Source organism: Bos indicus x Bos taurus, unplaced genomic scaffold (assembly GCF_003369695.1).
Source record: "Bos indicus x Bos taurus breed Angus x Brahman F1 hybrid unplaced genomic scaffold, Bos_hybrid_MaternalHap_v2.0 tig00002113_arrow_arrow_obj, whole genome shotgun sequence".
NCBI classification, from domain to species: Eukaryota; Metazoa; Chordata; class Mammalia; order Artiodactyla; family Bovidae; genus Bos; species Bos indicus x Bos taurus.
Genome location: NW_020867497.1, coordinates 1 through 21,575, shown reverse-complemented (window position 1 = coordinate 21,575; position 21,575 = coordinate 1). Strand labels below are relative to the sequence as shown.

At 38.0% G+C, this 21,575-nt stretch overlaps 1 long non-coding RNA gene across 2 annotated transcripts; it reads left to right on the top strand.

The window, feature by feature from the left end:
* Positions 1 to 1,561: 1,561 nt before the first annotated feature.
* LOC113888816 lies at positions 1,562 to 20,922 on the top strand. Of its 2 annotated transcripts, none has more exons than XR_003510065.1 (3): positions 1,562 to 2,756; positions 19,632 to 19,681; positions 20,895 to 20,922. It is a non-coding gene; the product is annotated as an uncharacterized LOC113888816 (long non-coding RNA). The 2 variants fall into 2 exon arrangements; XR_003510064.1 differs by lacking the exon at positions 1,562 to 2,756 and adding an exon at positions 2,763 to 3,167 and having other exon boundaries at positions 20,895 to 20,919.
* Positions 20,923 to 21,575: the final 653 nt, after the last annotated feature.

Here is a 21,575-nt window from a genome sequence, read left to right as displayed (position 1 = left end):
GATTATATGAACCTTTGTTGACAAAGTGATGTCTCTGCTTTCTAATACACTGTTTAGGTTTGTCATAGCTTTTCTTCCAAGGAGCAAGCATCTTTTAATTTTGTGGCTGCAGTCACTGTCTGCAGTGATTTTGGAGCCCAAGAAAATAAAATCTGTCACTGTTTCCACTTCTCAGTTTGTCATGAAGTGATGGTACTGATGCCAGAATCTTAGTTTTTGTAATGTTTTCCTGATGGCTGAAACTCCAGGCAATGCACTCTAATCTAATCATGCAATGTCAAGGCCCTGGAGTATGTTGGAATTACATATAAGGAACGTAAGGTCCTGACTGACTATATGGAGGAGAGTTGCCCTTTGATCTGGTCCACTCACCAGACCTATTATTTAAGAGAGAAATAAGTCCTTTGTTCCTTAAGCCACCATATTGTTGGAGGTAATACTTCCTTTTACTTGCAAGAGCTTCCTTCTTGGAACAATAAATTATGTCAAATTTATTTGGGAAAGTTTTGGATTTCAAAGACCATTGAACTTTCAACATGTTTGGGACCCAGCAAAGCACACCAGTTTTTCATTCATTCAAGTAAGGACATCTGGATAAAGAAAGCAACTACCACAGTCTAAGAAAAGATATGGCTTATGGGATTTTAGTTCCCTGACCAGGGATTGAACCCAGGGTCCCAGTAGTGACAGCGCTAGAGTCCTAACCACTGGATCACAAGGGAATTTCCCCCGAAAACAACTGTTCTTAAGAATAGTGAAAACTTTGTCATAGTTCACCACCAGCCACCAGTCTTTGAATTAACATTTGTAAAGCTGCTTCAAGACTTCTTTCAGGAATCCTCTAAAATGTGACCATTTATAATGTATACTATATCTAAGTACTTGTTAATACCTTACTATTAAATAATTCTTCAGTCACTTCATATAAAGGTCTATCTCTCTAAGAAAAAAGTATATCCTGGAACAAATTAGTAATACTACCTTTGCGCATCTCAAAATGTTAACTATGGTATAATCTGTACTATATCCTCAAAGATTGTGTCTAACTAAATGGATGATAAAGAGGGAAACTACACATTACCTCTACAAGTAGAAATCTAAGAAATAAATCTGTATATCACAGCTAAATAAAAGTATATTCTAAGGAATCTGAATTAGCAAAAATCAAACCCATGCTAACAAAAATCTGTCTCAATATCGTGCTCACTATAAATTAGAATTTTAAAGGTACTAAAGAATTGCCCTCCTCACTGCAAAGTGTGAACTCACATAACCTCTAAGTTGTTTGAGGATGAGTATGACGCTACTTTCCTGCAATGAAAGCAAAATGGCTTAAAGAGGCCAGGATTGTCCTCTCAGTTTTACAGCTAATAAAACCGGTGAAGACCCTTAAGTGTACCTGCCACATGCTCACATGTTGTTGATAATTACTAATTTACCAAAGATAAAGAAGTGAAAATTTTAAATAATTGTAACTTTCTTTTCATACAATAATAAAATCTAAGTCCTCTGTTTCCTTTTGTTTGTTTTTACAGAAAAACAGATTTATTGTAAGGAATTGGCTTACAGTTGTGGGGGCTGGAAAGTCTGAAATCTGTAGGGTGGGTGAGCAGGCTGTAAGTGCACATAAGAGTTGATATTGCAGTCTTGAGTTTGAAATCAACACAGCAGGCCAAGCATGTTGGAAACCCAGGCAAAGTTTCTATAATGCCATCTTGAGGCATAATGCTTTCTTCCTTAGGAAATCTCAGCCTCTGATCTCAAGGCCTTGAGCTGATTGGATGAGTCCCACCCTGTTTTAAGTCTTCGAATTGTAAAAGTTTATCACATCTAAAATATACCCTGGGAAACACATCTAGACTATTCTTTGACCAAATAACTGGGCACTATATCCTAGCCAAGTTGACACATATCACTAATCATCACAAGGGGGCTGTTTTCTTTAAAACACATGGCATATCTTCACAATGACTGCCCTCAACTCCCCTGAATATCAGGGGGAATTATTACAATTCTAACAATCTAGGAACTCTTAATCTCTTGAAACAATTAAATAGCAACATATGTCCTAAATAGTGTTCTCCCCAGAAAGCACTGGATTTGGAGTCAAAGCCTTACTTTGGTATTTAGGAACAATGTATTTGGGAAGGCACTTATCTTCCTTGAGCCTCAATTTATCCGTGAAACAAGGATAACATATCATGGCGTTGCTATGCGAATATTTTTAAAAGACAACAAAGGGCGTCAATGTCCTCATAATTTCCTCCTTTTCTCAAATAGCACTTTGTTCATTTCTTTTCTTTTCTTTTTTTTTTTAATGTGTGTCATAGCATTAACTAGAAGCTGACCTGGGAAGCTCTTTGAAAGTAGGGTCTCCTTCCCAACACCCTGGCAGAGGCTCAATCAATGTTTATTAAGTGAAGCACTTCATTTCACGAATGACTTGGCATTCTAACGGTTACAAACGCTGTCAATCAACTTACACAGAAACCATTAAGCTACCTATGGGCCAGGCATTTAACTCGCTCCCAAATCCTAGAACTCCAGGGAGGGTGAGGTACCGAAGCAAGGGATCACCAGAAGACGCGGGCCACCGAGCAGTGACGTATTTCCGGCGCGACGTTTCCCCTCCACGCCGGGCCTGGGTTGTGGGGGGAGGGAGTCGGTTAGTGGTCTTTAGCGCCTTTTCTGGCGGCGGTAGATTTGAAGCGCTTTAAAGGACCGGACCCCGGGAAGAGGAGACTGGACTGGTGCAAGTAGGTGGCGCAGAACCTGTGTTGTTTCGGTACCGTCCTTTGCAGCACTGCCGGGGTGCGAGAGCGGGAAGGGCCCTAGAAGAGGGGCGGAGCCGGCGCGATAGGCCCAGACCGACTTAACCGTCTTCCTCTCAAGATATTGGGGCTGCCCGATCCCAGAGGGGCCCCCGAGGATCGTGGCGCTAGCTTTGCAGCAGGTGCTGCTGGAGAGGGCTTCCAGCCGTGCCTTCCGGACCTGGAAAATGGCCCTCCCCCTGCCAGCCCCCGCCCTCCCTTCTCGGGCGCACACCTCCCTCCCTGACGCATTTTGCCGCACAAGCTGTAATATGGCGGCAGCGACGGTGGCCTGAACTCCAGGGAGCCGGGGTGATTTTGATGCTTCAAAATCGTAAGACCGAGCACGAGTGCGGGGTAGGTGGGAGGATAGGTGGGGAAACGGGACGCGTTACCTGCCATCCTGTCAGATTAGGGGTGGAGAGTGGCAGGCGAGGAGCCTGGATCTTAGGGGTTAAGATTAGAACGAAGACAGGCTTTCCCCTGCTCCGACCTTTTCCTCTCATAGCGACTATCTTGCGTAGTGTAGTGGCACAGGCCACTTAGTTCTCCCCAAACTCCAATCCAGGCTCTTCCTTCTTACCCAGAACTGACTCCAAGTTCTCCCACGTTTCTGAAGAACTGTGTGCAGCGCAGGCCTTTTAGGAGGAATTACTCTTGTAGGAAGGTGATGGCTTCGGAATTCCAAATGCTTTGGGGGAAGTGTGCGAATTTGGCTAGTCTTTAGTCTTTTAAGGTGCTGAATCGAGATCTGCAGGAATGGGAAACTTTGTCGTTTTTAAAATGTTACAAAAGCACCATTTTGTGCATTGATTTTCATTTCTTCCCACAATAGTACTTTATGCAGGACCAAGTGTTTGCAGTAGTGGTCAGAAATGCGTCCAAAAACAATTAAATGTTGTGGAAATTAGGGAGTACGGTTAATTTTCAGTAGTCAAAACCAGATAGAAAAAGTGAGTCTGTGGACTACCGTTTGGCAAAGAATGGCCGGTTTGTACAGATGATGGAGAGGGGGTGTGTAAACAGTTTTGAAATCGCGGTTTAAAATCCATAAAAGGCACCGACATCTAGAATGGCTGTTTCTCTAATTCATGTTTTTTATATATGCGACAATTTACCTGTTTTATCACTCCTTTTTTTTTAGTTTAATCATTTAAGATGGGATCTTCTCTATAAGGGATTACATATTACATACATTTGTTTTAAACAGAGCTCCCTTTACCTTAACGTTTTCTTTATGGTTCAAGAGTATTGGTGTCCTGAGATCCTAATGGCGTCTTGTAGTAGGATTCTGTGCCTTTTTAAAAATTTTGTTTACTTTTTAAGGTTTTTGCTTTTGCGAACTTTTGTCAGGGTTGCCTTTCCCTGTTGTCAGGAGTGTACAAGTAAGAAAACTGACAAGGTTCGAAATTTTGAGTTCTTTTCTGATCCGACCATCTTTCTGAACCTCAGGTTTTTTTTATCATCTATAAAATTATATTCTAATTTCAGGCTATTATCAAGCTGTGGGCTTCAAAAGTAAATATTCAGGTTTGTTAAAATTCTGTATGAAATTAGCTTTGAGTAAGAGCTCAGTGGCTCCCCTAGGAGTGAAAAGCGCACATTACGTTTATTGTGACTTACACAAGTCTTTGATTTTTGGTGCTTGATACTGTGGTCTTGCAGTATCGGTGTTCTTTTGGTAAAGTCTTTATTCTTTTGATATTTTGCATATTTTAAATTAGATTTCCTGTCAGGCAGCATCCATTCTCCCAAACATCAGGAAATTGGTAATAGTTATAGTAGGATGAGCTAGTTCTACTAGTTGTCAGGACACCATCTACAGTTCTTCAAGTGTTGCTCTTTTGAGAAATATATGTTGATGTTTTCCCTTATTGTTTTATTTATAGGATATTTCAACAGGATTAGAATGTATTATTTATTCTCTGTATCCTCAAGTACTAATGTGTCTTACTTGTTATATGTAGTTGGAATCCATAGATAATTATTTGAGGTTATTTGAAGAGTTTATTGCAAATCTATCTGCTGCACTTTTTTTTTTCTTTAATATTAGTACCAGTTTTTAGTTTTCATTTAAGTGTCAGTGGTTTTGACCTGGTTTAATGAATATATGGTCTCCATAAGAACTCCGTATATTTTTATTTCTGTAAGGCAAATCTTGCATCTTGAAATATACTACAGGCAGTGTTATAAATTCTCTGTATGCTGTAACTGGGACTTTGTACTTTTAGTACCAGACAGGAAATGTTTTACACTTCGTTTTAGTTTGAGTAGTGGCTTAAAATGATTACCAACTTGTTCTTGGAATTTAATTATGTCATACTTGTGGTTATCAATTTTTGATATTAAAATGGTTATTTTTAAAGCATGAATGATTCCTTAACCTACTTATTTTTAAATTGCATGAAGCCTGATTGTATATATTAATAAGCTACTGTTAATTGTGTATAAACTTTAGCTTAAGGTTTATTCATAATTAAATCTTTGCATCGTGGTCACTTGATAAAAAGTAAAATTATGTAACCATTATTTGGAATATTTATGAATAAGCTACTTTCTTTCTTTAATTGGAGGATGATTACTTTACAATATTGTGATGGTTTTGGCCTTACATCAATATGAATCAGGCACAGGTTATAAGCTACTTTTAACAGTGAAGCTATAATCTTAACCAGAAAACTCTTGCTTTTTTTTTTTCCACTTGTGACTTTCAGCCAGTCACTTCAACTCTCTAGTCTTCTTGTTCCCAAGTCTATACACTTAGAAGATTGGACCAGATTACCTATTTCCTTCAAACTTCAAAAATCTGTAATTTTTATTTAGGAGTTACTGGATTAAATAACACAGTGCTAGGATGGTTTGGTTCTATCTCTTGAGACAGTGGGATAAGTTTATTGTTATAAGAGCTTAGATAATTGCAGGTACAATATTAAGAATATTAGCAGAGATTCCCCAGTTGGTATATGCTTTTTAGTTTGCACTAGCATAGTTGTACTAGATTTTTGTCTCTCAGATTGTACGTGCAGTAAGTTATTTAACACCAAACTTGGCATCATACCAACTTTCTCTTTTTAAGTTTTCTGGAGGATTTAGAAATTTAGTAAGTGCCTGAAAGTGAAGTGAGTTAGTTGCTCAGTTGAGCCTGGCTGTTCGTGACCCAGGGAGTGCAGCCCACCAGTCTTCTCTGTCCTTGGAATTCTCCAGGCAAGAATACTGGAGTGGATGGCCATTCTCTTCTCCAGGGGATCTTCCTGACTCAGGGCAAACCCAGGTCTCCTGCACTGCAGGCAGATTCTTTACCATCTGAGCCACCAGGGAAGCCCTACTAACTGCCTGTACACTGTTAATCATGTTTTTACCAGTACAGAGGTTTGTGACTGTCAGAGACACTACGGGAAAAGGAACTATATGGAAGATCAGAGTTGCCTTTTCTGACGCCCCAGAATGTCAACTTATTTGTACTTAGTTCACTAACAACCTGGCATTCATAAATGTATTTAGATATCTTTTAACCAGTCCGTTTTTATTTCTCATTTGATTTCTGTGAACTACATTAAGGTAGAGAGTAATATAAAATGTGATGTTAGATTGCTATCTTTGAAAGTTTTCAATATCTGCTATACTTTTAATTAGTTTAACTTAATATGATTGCACTTAGAGGTGCAAGTCTTCTATGAAAATTGCTACCTGTTTTATTAAACTTAAACAGATGAGAACTTCCCATCTTTATTTCTTGGACTTGAACTGAAAATGCTCTCTTATAGTGGATTCTGTTTAAAGAAAAGAAAATAGACACTTTGTTAACAGAATGCAGCCCCAGCAGGCATATCTAAAGAATAAGCTCCTTTCAGTTGTGGAATAGGCTGAGAGGATTTACTCACTATAGATACATATTAGCAATACTCCTGTGGGAAGCAGTACATGTGGGAGAAAAGGTGCTGGGCAAGTCCTCTGCTCAAGCCTTAACTAGCATTCTGTTTGGCAGTGTAGTGCTGGACCAGGCATTGTGCTTGGTGTTGAAGATAGGTTCTGAGTTCAAGGAGTTTGTTATTGTTTAGTTGTTAAGTTTCGTCTGACTCTTTTGCGACCCTATGGACTGTAACCCACCAGCGCCTCTGTCCATGGGATTCTCCAGGCAAGAATACTGGAGTAGGTTGCCATTTCCTTCTCCAGACAAATTTATGATAATGAAAATAAAATTCAACAAACAGTCATTTTAACTTCAGAGAATCAGGGTGAAATTCCTAGAGTGTACTTTGGCTGTGTTCAATCTTTAAGGACAATTAAGAATTAACCAAGGGAATCAGAAAGGGCAAAGACCTGCTTGTCATCGTAATAGTTAAGAGTATTTAATATCTCCATTTTCAAGACTTAGTACTCTGCAGACTCCCTCAGACTGTGTTAAACTTCCAAGTAATTCTTGGAATTATGAATGTAATTCCATGTAATAAAGATTGTAATAAAGTCACTGCATTATTTATTGCCTAATTACAAATTTCACTTTCACTTTGGGGCTTCCCTGGTGGCTCAGCTGGTAAAGAATCTTCCTGCAATGCGGAAGACCTGGGTTCAATTCGTGGGTTGGGAAGATCCCTCAGACGAAGGTGTGGCAACCCACTCCAGTATTCTTGCCTGAAGAATCCCCATGGACAGAGGAGCCTGGTGGGCTACAGTCCACAGGGTTGCAAAGAGTTGGACATGACTCAGCAACAAAGCACGATTACAAATACCATGTTTTTTTACTATATGTTTTAATAATTAGTTGTCTGTGTCCTTCTGCCCCCCATCTCCAACCTTCATGTTACTTTAAGTGAATATGGAAATTATTTCATGTCTGAAGCTACAAGATTAAACTTTTTACTTATGAATTTGTTTCATCTCTGATATTTTTATGAAATATATTTGTTGCAGAAGTTTCAGGTAGAGCAGTGGTAAAGAATCCACCTGCCAATGCAGGACGCATAAGAGACACAGATTCGACCCCTGGGTCATGAAGATCCCTTAGGGTAGAAAATGCTAAGCCACTCCTGTGTTCTTGCCTGCAAAATTCCATGGACAGAGGAGCCTGGCAGGCTGCAGTACATGGGGTCACAAAGAGGTGGACACAACTGAGCTCAGGAGCACATGGCATATCATACATCCTCAGTTCAGTTCAGTTCAGTCGCTCAGTCGTGTCCGACGCTTTGCGACCCCATGAATCGCAGCATGCCAGGCCTCCCTGTCCATCACCAACTCCCGGAGTTCACCCAAATTCATGTGCATCGAGTCGGTGATGCCATCCAGCCATCTCATCCTCTGTCGTCCCCTTCTCCTCCTGCCCCCAATCCCTCCCAGCATCAGAGTCTTTTCCAATGAGTCAACTCTTCGCATGAGGTGGCCAAAGTACTGGAGTTTCAGCTTTAGCATCATTCCTTCCAAAGAACACCCAGGTCTGATCTCCTTCAGAATGGACTGGTTGGATCTCCTTGTAGTCCAAGGGACTCTCAAGAGTCTTCTCCAACACCACAGTCAAAAGCATCAATTCTTCGGCGCTCAGCTTTCTTCACAGTCCAACTCTCATATCCATACATGACCACAGGAAAAACCATAGCCTTGACTAGACGGACCTTTATTGGCAAAGTAATGTCTCTGCTTTTGAATATGCTCTCTAGGTTGGTCATAACTTTTCTTCCAAGGAGTAAGCGTCTTAATTTCATGGCTGCAGTCACCATCTGCAATGATTTTGGAGCCCAAAAAAAATAAAGTCGGACACTGTTTCCACTGTTTCCCCATCTATTTCCCAGCATTTAATATTTTGAAATGTTATTGCATTATATATTATTGACATGTTAAAGTGACTATGATACTCTTGATAAAATATTTGTAATTCTATCTGCTTAGAAGAAACTTAATATACATTAAAATGTTAAAAGTTATGGCTTAATTTTACTCAACTTTTTTCATGAGCTCGTTAGCTTTACTGATTATCTTTAAAAGTATTTTCTTTATAAATAAAGTAGATGGAAGTAAGTATCAAATACTCAGATTTCTGAGGAAGTCGGGCAGGTGAGGTGAATGCAAAAACTCAAATGATAAATGGTAACAGCTAACATGCAGTAGTGGAAACTAGGTCAGACTAGAACATATGTACCTCATCTGATGGGGTATACAATGCTGATTGCTGTACAGGAATGGGGCATGTTGCTCGAAACGATGATTTTTTTTTTTTAAATTATAGCTACATTTTACAGGAATAGCTGCAACTCATTTAGATTAAACAACTATGCAGTGAACAGTTCACCTGCAGATTATTGCTCTGAAAGCTTTCTTTGTGAACTATTCTTAGGAAATTCATGACTTATTGTATTGAAATTGTGTAGACTTGATTTTTGTCCTGAACTGTGTTTTTGTTATCCGTCAGTACTGTTTTCTCTTTGCATACATGCTGAGTTGCTTCAGGTATGTTTGACTCTGTGCAACCCTATGGACTGTAGCCCGCCAGGCTCCTCTGTCCAGAGGGTTCTCCAGGCAAGAATGCTGGAGTGGATTGCCATGCCCTCCTCCAGGGTTCCTCCCAACTCAAGGAACCGCATCTCTTGCATATCCTGCATTGGCAGGCAAGTTCTTTACCACTAGCGCCACCTCTTTACTCCTCAAAAAGAAAAAAAAAATTGACTAGATGTTTGTGTTGCATTTTTTAGATAGTGTAATAACAGGAAATCATAATTAAAGAGGGAGTACTATATCCTATTTTTGATTAGATAAAATCTGATATCAGTAATGTTAGAGACATAGCATTGAGCCATCTTTTGTGTCATCATTGTTCTTCATTAGCTACTAATGTTAGAACATTCACATACTTAAGATATTTATATAGTGCTTTTAATAATAATTTGCTATCTTTCATGTTTCTTAAATTTAAAGCATATTTGATTTGTTGTTTCAAGATACCATTTAAATCTGTTTCTAAGAAAAGTATCCCTGTGTGGTGTTACCTAAATGCGTATTATAACCACACAGAGACATGCACATTATAATCTTAGAGTGTATGTACATTTTTAAAATTATATTATGAATTTTTTATTTATAATAGCAGTTATGTTTATTAAAGAAGTAGAAAGAAGTACAGTGAGGCCAAAAACACTCTTCAGTGTTTTTTTTTTGTAATTGGAATATAGTTGGCTTACAATGTTGTGTTAGTTTCTGTGATTCACATATAGTGAATCAGCTATACGTATACATACATATATCCCCACTCTCCAGTCTTAAACCAAATACTGTAGTGATTATTTCCTTTGAGTCTTTTTTTTCTCTTTGTAAATCTTTGAATTTGAAGGAGTAGTTTATGTGATTATAATAATATTACATTACTGTTTTATATCTTGACTATTTTTAACAATTATGAACATTTTCCAAGTTATTGATCACTGTAAGCATTGCTTCAACAACTGTGATATTTTGTTCAACTATCATTTTTCATAATACTGAAAAGGTTACTTCGGATAGTATAAAAGAAGCACTAACATGGCCAACTTTATACATGAAGGCTTTTCTAAAATAGTTCCTTACAGTAGATTCCTAGCAATTGGTTTTTAAGGTATAAACCAGTTTGAGGTATAAACAGTTTTTACATACATTTCCAGAGGATTTGCTTACTGTATTGGGAATTATTCCTTTAAAAGATCTTTGCTAGTTTAATAAGCAGAAAATTATCTCATTTGGTTTTTCTTTAAAAATATTTTCTTGATTATAAAATTATACCTGTTGAAGAAAATTTGGAAAACAGAAATACATAACAGTTACCTTTAAATTCATGACCAAGATATTATCAGTGTTAATATTTTGCTGTAAATCCTTTTAAGTGTAATTGACATATAACTTTAAATTTGTTTCAGCTGTACAACATGATCACTGTGTATATGATTATGTGTGTGTAATTCACTGTGTATGTGATTGATGGCAGTGATGGTCTAGTTGCTTAGTCATGTCCAACTCTTGCGACCCCATGGACTGTAGCCTGCCATGCTCCTCTATCCATGGGATTCTCCGGGCAAGAATACTGGAGTGGGTAGCCATTCCCTTCTTCAGGGGATCTTCCTGCCCTAGGAATCAAACCCTGGTCTTCTACATTGCAGGCAGGTCTTTACCTACTGAGTTATGACCGAAGCCCATGTGTATGTGATTAAGTGTATATATTACAGAATGATCACCATAGTAAGTCTAGTTAACCTTCACCTCACATACAGATGTTTTTTTCGTTGTGACAAGATCATCTGTTTAACAACTTTCAAATACAGAGCACATATTACTCACCATGCCGTACCCTGTATTTTTGGAGCTTCCCAGGTGGCGCTAGTCGTGCAGTGCAGGAGATGTAAGAGACATGGGTTTGATCCCTGGGTCGGGAGGATCCCCTGGAGGAGGGCATGGCAACCCTCTCCAGTATTCTTGCCTGGAGAATCCCGTGGCAGAGGAGCTTGGTGGGCTACAGTCCACAGGCTCACAAAGAGTCAGACCAGCTGAAGAGACTTAGCATGCACGCATGCACACTATTTTCTTGGGACTTTATAAGTTCAGATTTGGGGGGGGGTTCTTTTTGTTTTATGATTCCATGTATGAGATTGTACAGTATTTGTTTTTCTCTGCCTGCCTCTTTTCACTTAACACAATGCCCCTGAGGCCCATCCATGTTGTCACAAGTGGAAGGATTTTCTTCCTTTTTTGTGACTAAATAATGCTCCTCAAGTGTGGTGTGTGACACATTTTCATTATCCACTTATCAGGGACACTTAAGTTGTTTCCATGTCTGTAGGTAATGCTGCATAATTCATGATTCATTAATATTTTGATGTAAATCCTGTTTTTCCTTTTAGTTTTATTGAAGTACAGCACTGTGCAAGTTTAAAGTGCATAACATAATGAATTGACTTACACATTGAGGAATGATTGTCACAAATAGTTCAGTTTAACATCCACCATCTCATACAGATACAAGGGAAAAAAATGATGCTTTTTCCTTGTGATGAGAACTTTTAGAATTTTATTCTCTTAGCAACTTTCAAAATTGCCACACAGCAGTGCTAACTGTGTTAACAGTGTTGTATATTACATCCTTAGGAGTTACTTATCTTATAACTGAAAGTTTGTACCTTGTAACCGTTTTATCCAGTTCCCTCAAGCCTAGCCCCTGCCTCTGGTAACCGTAAATCTGATATCTTTCTGAGTTCGGTGTGTTTGTGCATGTGTGAATGCATGTTTGCGTGAATATATTTTAAATTTACTTTCAGATTCCACATACAAGTAAGATCATACAGTATTTCTCTGTCTGACTTAATTTCACTTAGCTTATTGTCTTTAAGGTCCAACCATGTTGTTTGCAAATGGCAGAATTTCCTTTTTTTATTGAATGATATCTTTTTTATGTGCATTTGATATGTGGTAAAATTGGAATCTTACAGATAATACTGCTTGCTAACTTGCTTTCTTTCGCCTAATATGAATATCTTCTCATCTATGAGTGGTCTTTGATAATTTTTCTTTTCAGTTTTATTTTTAAGAACTTTAATGGTAGTATTAGTGTGCTTTAGTATTAGTAGTGGCAAAAAATTGAAAAGTTAATACAGTAAAAAAAAATCTTACCCATCTTCCCCAGCTACCCATTTCCTCTCCCACCATATGCGTCTGTATTAGACAAAACACGTTTTTTAAAGTTATTTTGAAAAAATACAAAGAAAATATACCATATACATTTCTGTGGTTTGTTGTTGTTGTTGTTTTTTTACTTAAAAGGGCTGTGGGGATAGCAGATAACCAGCTCCCTCATTCCTTTTTATAGCCAGTAACTTTGTACGGAGGTCATATGATTTATGTAACCTCTTCCTCCTTTATGTACAGTTAGCTTTATGGCCTTTTAACTATTACAAGTGATGGTGCCTTGTATGACCTTGTACATACCTTATTTCGTGAATGACATATAAATTCCTCGGAATAGGGCTATTGAGTCAAAGGGTCGTGAATGCATTGTAATGTGTGTTGTCACAGTGGCAGAGGATTATCAGATTTACCCCTTTGCTAGCGTCGGTAATATATGAGGTCAGCATTTTTTATTTCCTTCAATCCAGTTGGTGAAAATGTTACCTTTGTTATTTTAACATGTAAGAATATGATTTCCAATGGCTAGATGAATACCATCCATTTCATGACGATATCGTTTATTTAACCAATTTCTATTACTATACACCTTCTTTTTTTACTATTATAAAAAGCACTACAGTGACAGTATATATGAAATTTTTTACCCTTGAAGTCCTTTTCACTGCATAATTTTGCTATTTTTTTCACTTAAACATTTTTTCCATGTTATATTAAAAATTATATTTTCATAAGCAGCATAGCAGTCCATCATATGAATATTTCTTAATTTACTTGTCATGTTAGACATTTAGGGTTTTTTTTTGTTTTGTTTATTTTTATAGAAGTATAGTTAATTACAATGTTGTGTTAGTTGAAAGTGTACAGCAGAGTGATTCATTTGTGTGTGTGTATTCAGTGGTGTGTGTGTATTCTTTTTCAGATTCTATAATTTTCCATTATAGATTATTACAAGATACTGAGTACAGTTCCCTGTGCTATACAGCAGGTCCTTGTTTGTTTAGCTATTTGATATAAAGACACATTGCCTGGAAAATCCCATGGACGGAGGAGCCTGGAATGCTGCAGTCCACGGAGTCACTGAGGGTCGGACGTGACTGAGCGACTTCACTTTCACTCTTCACTTTCATGCATTGCAGAAGGAAATGGCAACCCACTCCAGTGTTCTTGCCTGGAGAATCCCAGGGATGGGGGAGCCTGGTGGGCTGCCGTCTATGGGGTCACACAGAGTCAGACACGACTGAAGCGACTTAGCAGCAGCAGCAGCAGTGTGTCTTTGTGTATATAATCCCAACTTCTAACTCCCTCCTGCCGCATCCCCTTTAGTAACCATAAGTTTATTTTCTATGAGTTTATTTCTGTTTTGTAAATAAGTTCATTTGTATCATTTTTTAAGATTCCACATATAAGTGATGCCATGTTATTGTCTTTCTCTGACTTACTTCAGTTAATATGATAATTTCTAAGACCATCCACGTGGCAGCACTTGGGATTTCATTCTTTTTTATGACTGAGTAATATTCCATCTTGTATATATACCACATCTTCTTTATCCATTCATCTATCGACCAATATTTAAGTTGCTTTCATGTCTTGACTGTTGTAAACACTGCTGAAATGAGCATGTATCTTTTTGAACGGTTGTTTTTCTCTGGTTTTATGCCTGGGAGTGGGATTGCTGAATCATATGGTAATTCAGTTTTTAGTTTTTTTTAAGGAACCTGTATACTATTTTCCATAGTAGCTACACCAGTTTACATTCTCGCAGCCTCTCCAGTATTTGTTGTTTGTAAATGTTTTCAAAATAATTTTATTTATTTTTTGGCCATGCTGGGTCTGTGATACACTGGCTTCTCATTGCAGTGGCTTCTCTTGTTGAAGTTCCTGGGCTCTAGAGCATACTCTCAGTAGCTGGGGCACTTGGGCTTAATTGCTCCAAGGAAGGTGGGATTTTCCCAGATCAGGAATCAAATGGGTGTCTCCTGCATTGGCAGGCAGATTCTTTACCACTGAGCCACCAGGGAAGCCCTGATTTTTTGATTATGGCCATTCTGACTGGTGTGAGGTGATACCTCGTTGTAGTTTGGATTTGCAATTCTTTTAATAATTAAGCTATATTCAGCACCTTTTCATGTGTGTTTTGGAACATCTGTATGTCTTCTTTGGAGAAATGTCTATTTAGGTCTTCTGTCTTTTTTTTTTTTTTTTGTATGAACTGTTAGATTGTTCCTAATTACTATTCCCTGGTGGCTCAGACGGTAAAGCGTCTGCCCACAATGCAGGAGACTAGGGTTCGATCCCTAGGTCGGGAAGATCCCCTGGAGAAGGAAATGGCAACCCACTCCAGTACTCTGCCTAGAATTTCCATGGATGGAGGAGCCTGGTGGGCTACAGTCCATGGGGTCCCAAAGAGTCGGACACGACTGAGCGACTTCACTTTCACTTTCTTTAAAGATGATTTTATTTTAAATGGCTGCCTTTAGAGACATTCAACGGGGAAGGCAATGGCACCCCGCTCCAGTACTCTTGCCTGGAAAATCCCATGGGCGGAGGAGCCTGGTAGGCTGCAGTCCATGGGGTTGTGAAGAGTTGGACACGAACTGAGCGACTTCACTTTCACTTTACACTTTCATGCATTGGAGAAGGAAATGGCAACCCACTCCAGTGTTCTTGCTTGGAGAATCCCAGGGACGGGGGAGCCTAGTGGGCTGCTGTCTGTGGGATCACACAGAGTCGGACACGACTGAAGTGATTTAGCAGCAGCAGAGACATTCAAAGAGTTTGAATTACTAAAATGTTAAAGGTTAGAATGATTATGAATATATTCTTGGTCTACAGTGCCAAGTTGCTTAGCAAAAGTTTTCATACTGTTATATATTTTATTTTATTTTTTTATGACTTGTTTGTTTATATTTCCTTGGGTAGCCTTTGTGCTTTTAATTGTTTCCTGCATGGACCCTACAGTCCTCAAGGAGGGGAAGAGGGACAGTGAGAGGGCTTCTTTTGGTTGTCACGTGGACTGATACTTACATATCGGGACTAAAAGTGCTTCATGTTCTCCAGTGAGTAGGATGGGCCTTGCCAGTGTTTTGCAGTAAGGAAACTAGCACATCATGTTTGGAAATATTCCCCCAATTTTTACTTTCTAATTTCCCTTTGAAAAATAGAAATAATACATTTTTTCATGAGATCAAATCTGTTTGTCTCTGTTATTTATTTCTTTATTATTTGTTGTTCAATCACTAAGTCATGCAATCCCAAGGACTGCAGCATACCAGGCTGCCCTATCCTCCACTATCTCCTGGAGTTTGCTCAAGTTCATGTACACTGAGTTGGTAATGCTATCTGATTGTCTCATCTTCTACCCACCCTCCTCCCTTTTGCCTTCAGTTTTTCCCAGAATCAGATCTTTTCCAGTGAGTCAGCTCTTCACATCAGGTGGCCAAAGTATTGGAGCTTCAGTTTGAGCAACAGTCCTTCCAGTGAATATTCAGGGTTGATTTCCTTTAGGATGGACTGGTTTCATATCTTTGTAGTCCAAAGGACTCTCAAGTTTGTCTCCATTATTTATTTCATTGTTAGAGAACCTGAAAGTTATTAACACCCAAAGTTTTATTTAGGTAAATACTCAAGTATTTCTCCTTACTTCCTTTGGGCAAACGTACCCTTCCTTTTGGAGGGGTACACAGTTTTGTGAAAAGAAAAATAATTTCCTGAGATCTTCTAGATTTAAATATGAAACAACAGTAGTAAGCCTGAAAGTAAAACACTTAAAAAAATACGTTGTCTTGAATGTTCTTTTGAAGAGTTACTTTTACCAGTCTGAATTTGTCATAGAAAACTTGGAGAATGAGAAAACTAAAACAAAAATCATCTATGACTCTCACTTAGAAATAGGCTCTAAATATTTTCACATATTTTCTGCTATTTTATTTTACTTTGAAGATATATCTTTCTTTAAATTAGAAACTAATATGTGAACATATTCTTGTTGCAAAAATTCAAACATTATAGTTAAAGACCCTCATTGACTTTCCATCCTTACTCCTGTACTGCTACAGAGTACTTACTCTTTGAGGTTTTGGTATTTATCTCAAGACCTTTCTGTCTGTGGAAGCAGACTATTATTTTAGGGTATTAAAAAAAAATACTTGAATGCAACTTTGTTTTTTCTTTTCACCTAAACAGGTGTTTTGGATAGTGTGCGTAAAGACTTTTTAAACTGTTTTATAGTATTAAATCGCATGTATATACCACAGTTTACTCAGACATTATCTCATTTGGGGACATTTTGGGTGTTTCCTTTTAATTATTGTTATTGCAGTGTTGCAGAAAAGCATTCTCACACATGCCTATTCTTCCTTGTATGTTTATTGATTTATTAAATATTGGTTTCCTGCCATAATCAAGTACTGTTTGAGGCACTTTGGAATTAAGAGGGGAGCAAAACTGAACAGGTCTCTCACATCATGAAGCTTATATTCTGGTAAGAGGAAAATACATAAAACTTAAAATATCAAGTAGCAATAAATGCTAGGAGGAAAAGTAGAGCAGAATTAGGGAATATAAAGTGCTGGAGGATAGGGCCTGCTTCTGTGAATATACTGGCAAAGAATGATTTCCGTGAGGAGGTGATGCTTGAGCACTGACTTAAGTGGAGACGTGAACCATGTGAAGATCTGGGGTAGGAGCATTCCTCAGAGGGCATAGTGAATGTGAACGACGTGACAGAGGATAGGCCTTGGCTCTTTGGGCTTCCCAGGTGGCACAGTGGTAAAGATTCGACCTGCCGATTCAGGAGATGTGGATTCGATCCCTAGGTCGGGAAGATCCCCTGGAGAAGGGAATGGCTACTGGAGTGGCCAGTATTCTTGCTTGGGAAATCCCATGGACAGAGGAGCCTGGTGGGCTACTGTCTATGGGATTGCAAAGAGCATGACTGAGCATGCATGCACAGACTTTTGAAGAACAGCAGGATCTCCAGTGTGGCTGAGCCAACTTGGGAATGTTCCATAAAGTTGTAGAGATCAACATGAGCTGAGGTAGTTAGAACCATGCTGTCCAGTACAGCAGCCACCAGCTACCAGCCACGTGTGGTTATAGAACATTTGAAATGCGGCATAAACACTGATTTCTGGAAATTCCCTGGCGGTCCCAATGGTTAGAACCTGGACTCCTCTGCTGCAGTGGCCAGGTTTGATTCCTGGCCAGGGAACAAAGATCCCACAAGCCTTGCAGTAAGGCCAAAAAAAAAAAAAAAACCCACTTGATATCCAAGACTTGTAAAACTTGCTAACATGGCAAATCATTCTGTTATTCTTGCCTGGAAAATCCTATGGGCAGAGGAGCCTGGCAGGCTACATCCAGTCCATAGGGGTCGCACAGAGTCAGATATGACTGAAGCAACCTAGCAACAGGATAGTAACAGAAAGAGAATGTGAATTATCATTAATAGCATGTAAAGCTCAACATTCAGAAAACTAAGATCAGGGCATCTGGTCCCATCACTTCATGGGAAATAGATGGGGAAGCAGTGGAAACAGTGTCAGACTTTATTTTAGGGGGCTCCAAAATCACTGCAGATGGTGATTGCAGCCATGAAGTTAAAAGACGCTTACTCCTTGGAAGGAAAGTTATGACCAACCTAGATAGCATATTGAAAAGCAGAGATATTACTTTGCCAACAAAGGTCCGTCTAGTCAAAGCTATGGTTTTTCCAGTGGTCATGTATGGATGTGAGAGTTGGACCATAAAGCTGAGCGCCGAAGAATTGATGCTTTTGAACTGTGGTGTTGGAGAAGACTCTTGAGAGTCGCTTGAACTGCAAGGAGATCCAGCCAGTCCATCCTAAAGGAGATCAGTCCTAGGTGTTCATTGGAAGGACTGATGCTAAAGCTGAAACTCCAGTACTTTGGCCACCTCATGCGAAGAGTTGACTCATTGGAAAAGACTCTGATGCTGAGAGGAATTGGGGGCAGGAGGAGAAGGGCGACAGGGGATGAGATGGCTGGATGGCATCACCAACTCCATGGATGTGAGTTTGAGTGAACTCCGGGAGTTGGTGATGGATAGGGAGGCCTGGTGTGCTGTGATTCATGTAGTCGCAAAGAGTCAGATACGACTTAGCGACTGAATTGAACTGAATGTTGATTATATGTTGAAATAATATTTTGGACATACTGAGTTCAATAAAATTTATGTTTTCTTCAGTGGTGGCAGCCGGGTTGGACAATGGTGTTTACTCTTTGAGAGAATCAGGGGTAGAGAAATAAGAATTTTATTTTTAAAATAATATTTCTTTCTTTATTTTTGGCTGTGCTGGGTCTTCCCTGCTGCTCGGGCTTTTCTCTGGTTGTGGCAGATGTGGGGCTGCTCTTGGTTGTGGTGCGTGGGCTTCTTGCAGGGGCTCCTCTTACTGTGGAGCACTGGCTCCAGGGCATGTGAGCTCAGCAGGTGCAGCTCCCTGGAGAGCACAGGCTCAGCAGTCGTGGTGCATGGGCTTAGTGCTCTGCAGCATGTAGGATCTTTCTGGATTAGGGATCGAACCCGTGTCTCCTGCTTGGAGGAGACACCAGGAACCCCAAGAATTTTGTTTTAGATAAAGTTTTAACAAAGTTTTACTTTGTTTTAACAAAAGTAAATTTAGTGTAACATAACATACCAGAAACTACACAAATTCTAAGTGAAGTTTAATGTTTTCCCAAAGTAAACTTACCCATGTAAGCAGCACTTAAACAACAGCAAAAAAAAAAAAAAAAAAAACAGAGCAAACAGCTATCCTAGTAGCTTCCACTTATATTCCTAGCTCCATAAATTAGTGATAGCATTTATTGTGATTGCAAAGTCTCAGAATTATAGGATTGTTTACAGTATGCCTTAGAATTGAGAAACTTGGAAAATCATCAAAGATTTTATCTAAAAGATTAAGGGTATTAGGAACTACTTTATAAGCTTTCATAATATTTACCTGTTTTTCAAATAAGGAGTTTTTAAAAACACGGTAAACAGGAAATCAACTGTAATTGTAAACAATTTGGTGTGTTTTAGGCAGTGCTATCTATACTATACTCTTTTTCTGAGAATGGAAATCTTTGGGATATTGTGGCTAAACAGCTAACTTTAGAAGTTTTTTATGGAGGAAAATAATTAAATCTCTAAATTTCCTCTTTTTTTTTCTGCCTCCAAATGTAGAGAATTTAAGAAGGCCTGCACAAGTTATTTAGAAGATAAAAGATAATCAGGTACTAAGTATCAATAATAATTTTTTTCTTTAAGATAAGATAGTTTCCTCAAATTTATGGATCCAGTTTATTCTCAACTTCAGATGTGCATACATTGAAATTTTATACAAATAAAAATGCAACAAACTTAGCCAGCTATTAAAATTAGTAAGTTTTGTTTTGTTTTATTGTTTTCCGGAAGTCTGTATCTGTAATCTTCCTGGAGGATTGAAAGGCCTCTTTTTGTTTCATATGAAACAAATTTTAGTTTGTTTAGTTAGTATATAGTATCTTTTGGAAATAAAAAATGGAGGAGGTTGCAGAAAAAGTAGTTTGTAACCCCCTTTCCCATACAATAATGAATAAATACATAGGATTTGTATTTTTCAAATTGTTGGTGATTTGGGCAGTCTTCCATGCTTTTATTGTTGACTGTTCTTACCTGTGGTTGTGGTGTGTGTAAAATTGATAAGGAATGGTGGTAGATAATATGTACCTATATGTTTAATAAAATTTTGTAAAACTAAATAAATACACACAAATGAGTACGGCTAGAACTGGGGAAATGTGGACTGTGTCAGCATTGTTTATGCTTTTTACCCTACAGCTGTGCTATTATATTTTGTAAAATGTTACCGTGGGAGAAACATGTATCTCTGTGTATTATTTCCTATAACTCTGTGAATCTATAAAAATTTCACTAGATTTAAAATATCATTCATTGCTTACTGAGCTTACTGAGCTACTAGCTTAAGATATAATTTTCGCAAAAGCATAAACATTTCAGTTAGTCTCTGTTTTGAACAGATAAACAGATTTTTGTAGTTCATTGTTTTGAAAAATGTTTATACTAAGTACCTTTGTTTCCTCTGCTTTTCACTTTACCCTGTCATTCTCCACCAGGTATTAAATTTGGAGGAAGTCCTTAAGTGCTTATGAAAACAATGTCTTAACTAGTAGCTGTCTGCTCTGTAGATAAAACTTCCATAGAGTATCTCACTTATTGATGTTTTTGTCTACCTTAGATAGATCAATATAGGCTGTTGTTCATGATCAAAAATAACTACATATGTAAAATGTAATGTATTTTTACTCGTAATGTAATCTGCCCTATATATAACTATTGTTAAAGTAGTCAACTTTCTTTTTTCCTTGAGGAATTATTTTTAGGAATTTGAATGTTTTTCTTTTTAAAACTTCACTATTTTAATCAAAATTTATTTTTGTTTTCTAGGAGCAAAAAGATTGTCCTTGATTTTCCCTATTTAAAGGTAACCTGTCTCTAGTTCACTAATCATGCAGACTTAATACAATTCTCTGTTTGAGGTGGCAGTCTATATTTGGTTTTTTAAAATACTGTATTATATAATGGCTAAACCTTTATGTCTTTTCTACAAGATGCAGTCTAATCTTTCAAAGAAAATAATCATGTAATTTATGTCATAGAAGTAAATATTAAAATAAATTCAGACTACATTTCTTGTTTATGCTCCACAGAGTTTTGTTTTGTTTTCTCTTCAGAAATTTATGAAAATCTTTGCTGTTTTAATGTGTTTGCCTGAAACTATTTTACTCAGATTGAAGTATTGACGCCATGGAATAAAGGTTCAGCGTCCTAGATGTTTTTTTGACATCGCCATTAATAATCAACCTGGTAAGGAAATTAATGTCTCTATTTAACATTTATATATGAATATTTAATATTTTAAATTATCTTTACATGGAAGAAATATAAACCAGCTACCTTCTTTTTCAGCTGGAAGAGTTGTCTTTGAATTATTTTCTGATGTGTGCCCCCAAAACATGCGAGAACTTTCGGTGTGTCTTGTACAGGTTTTGTTGACATTTTCACTCACCCTAATAGTTTCAATTTAACACATTTTAGGTTTTTTCATGCATTGTATTTTTCTTTCTC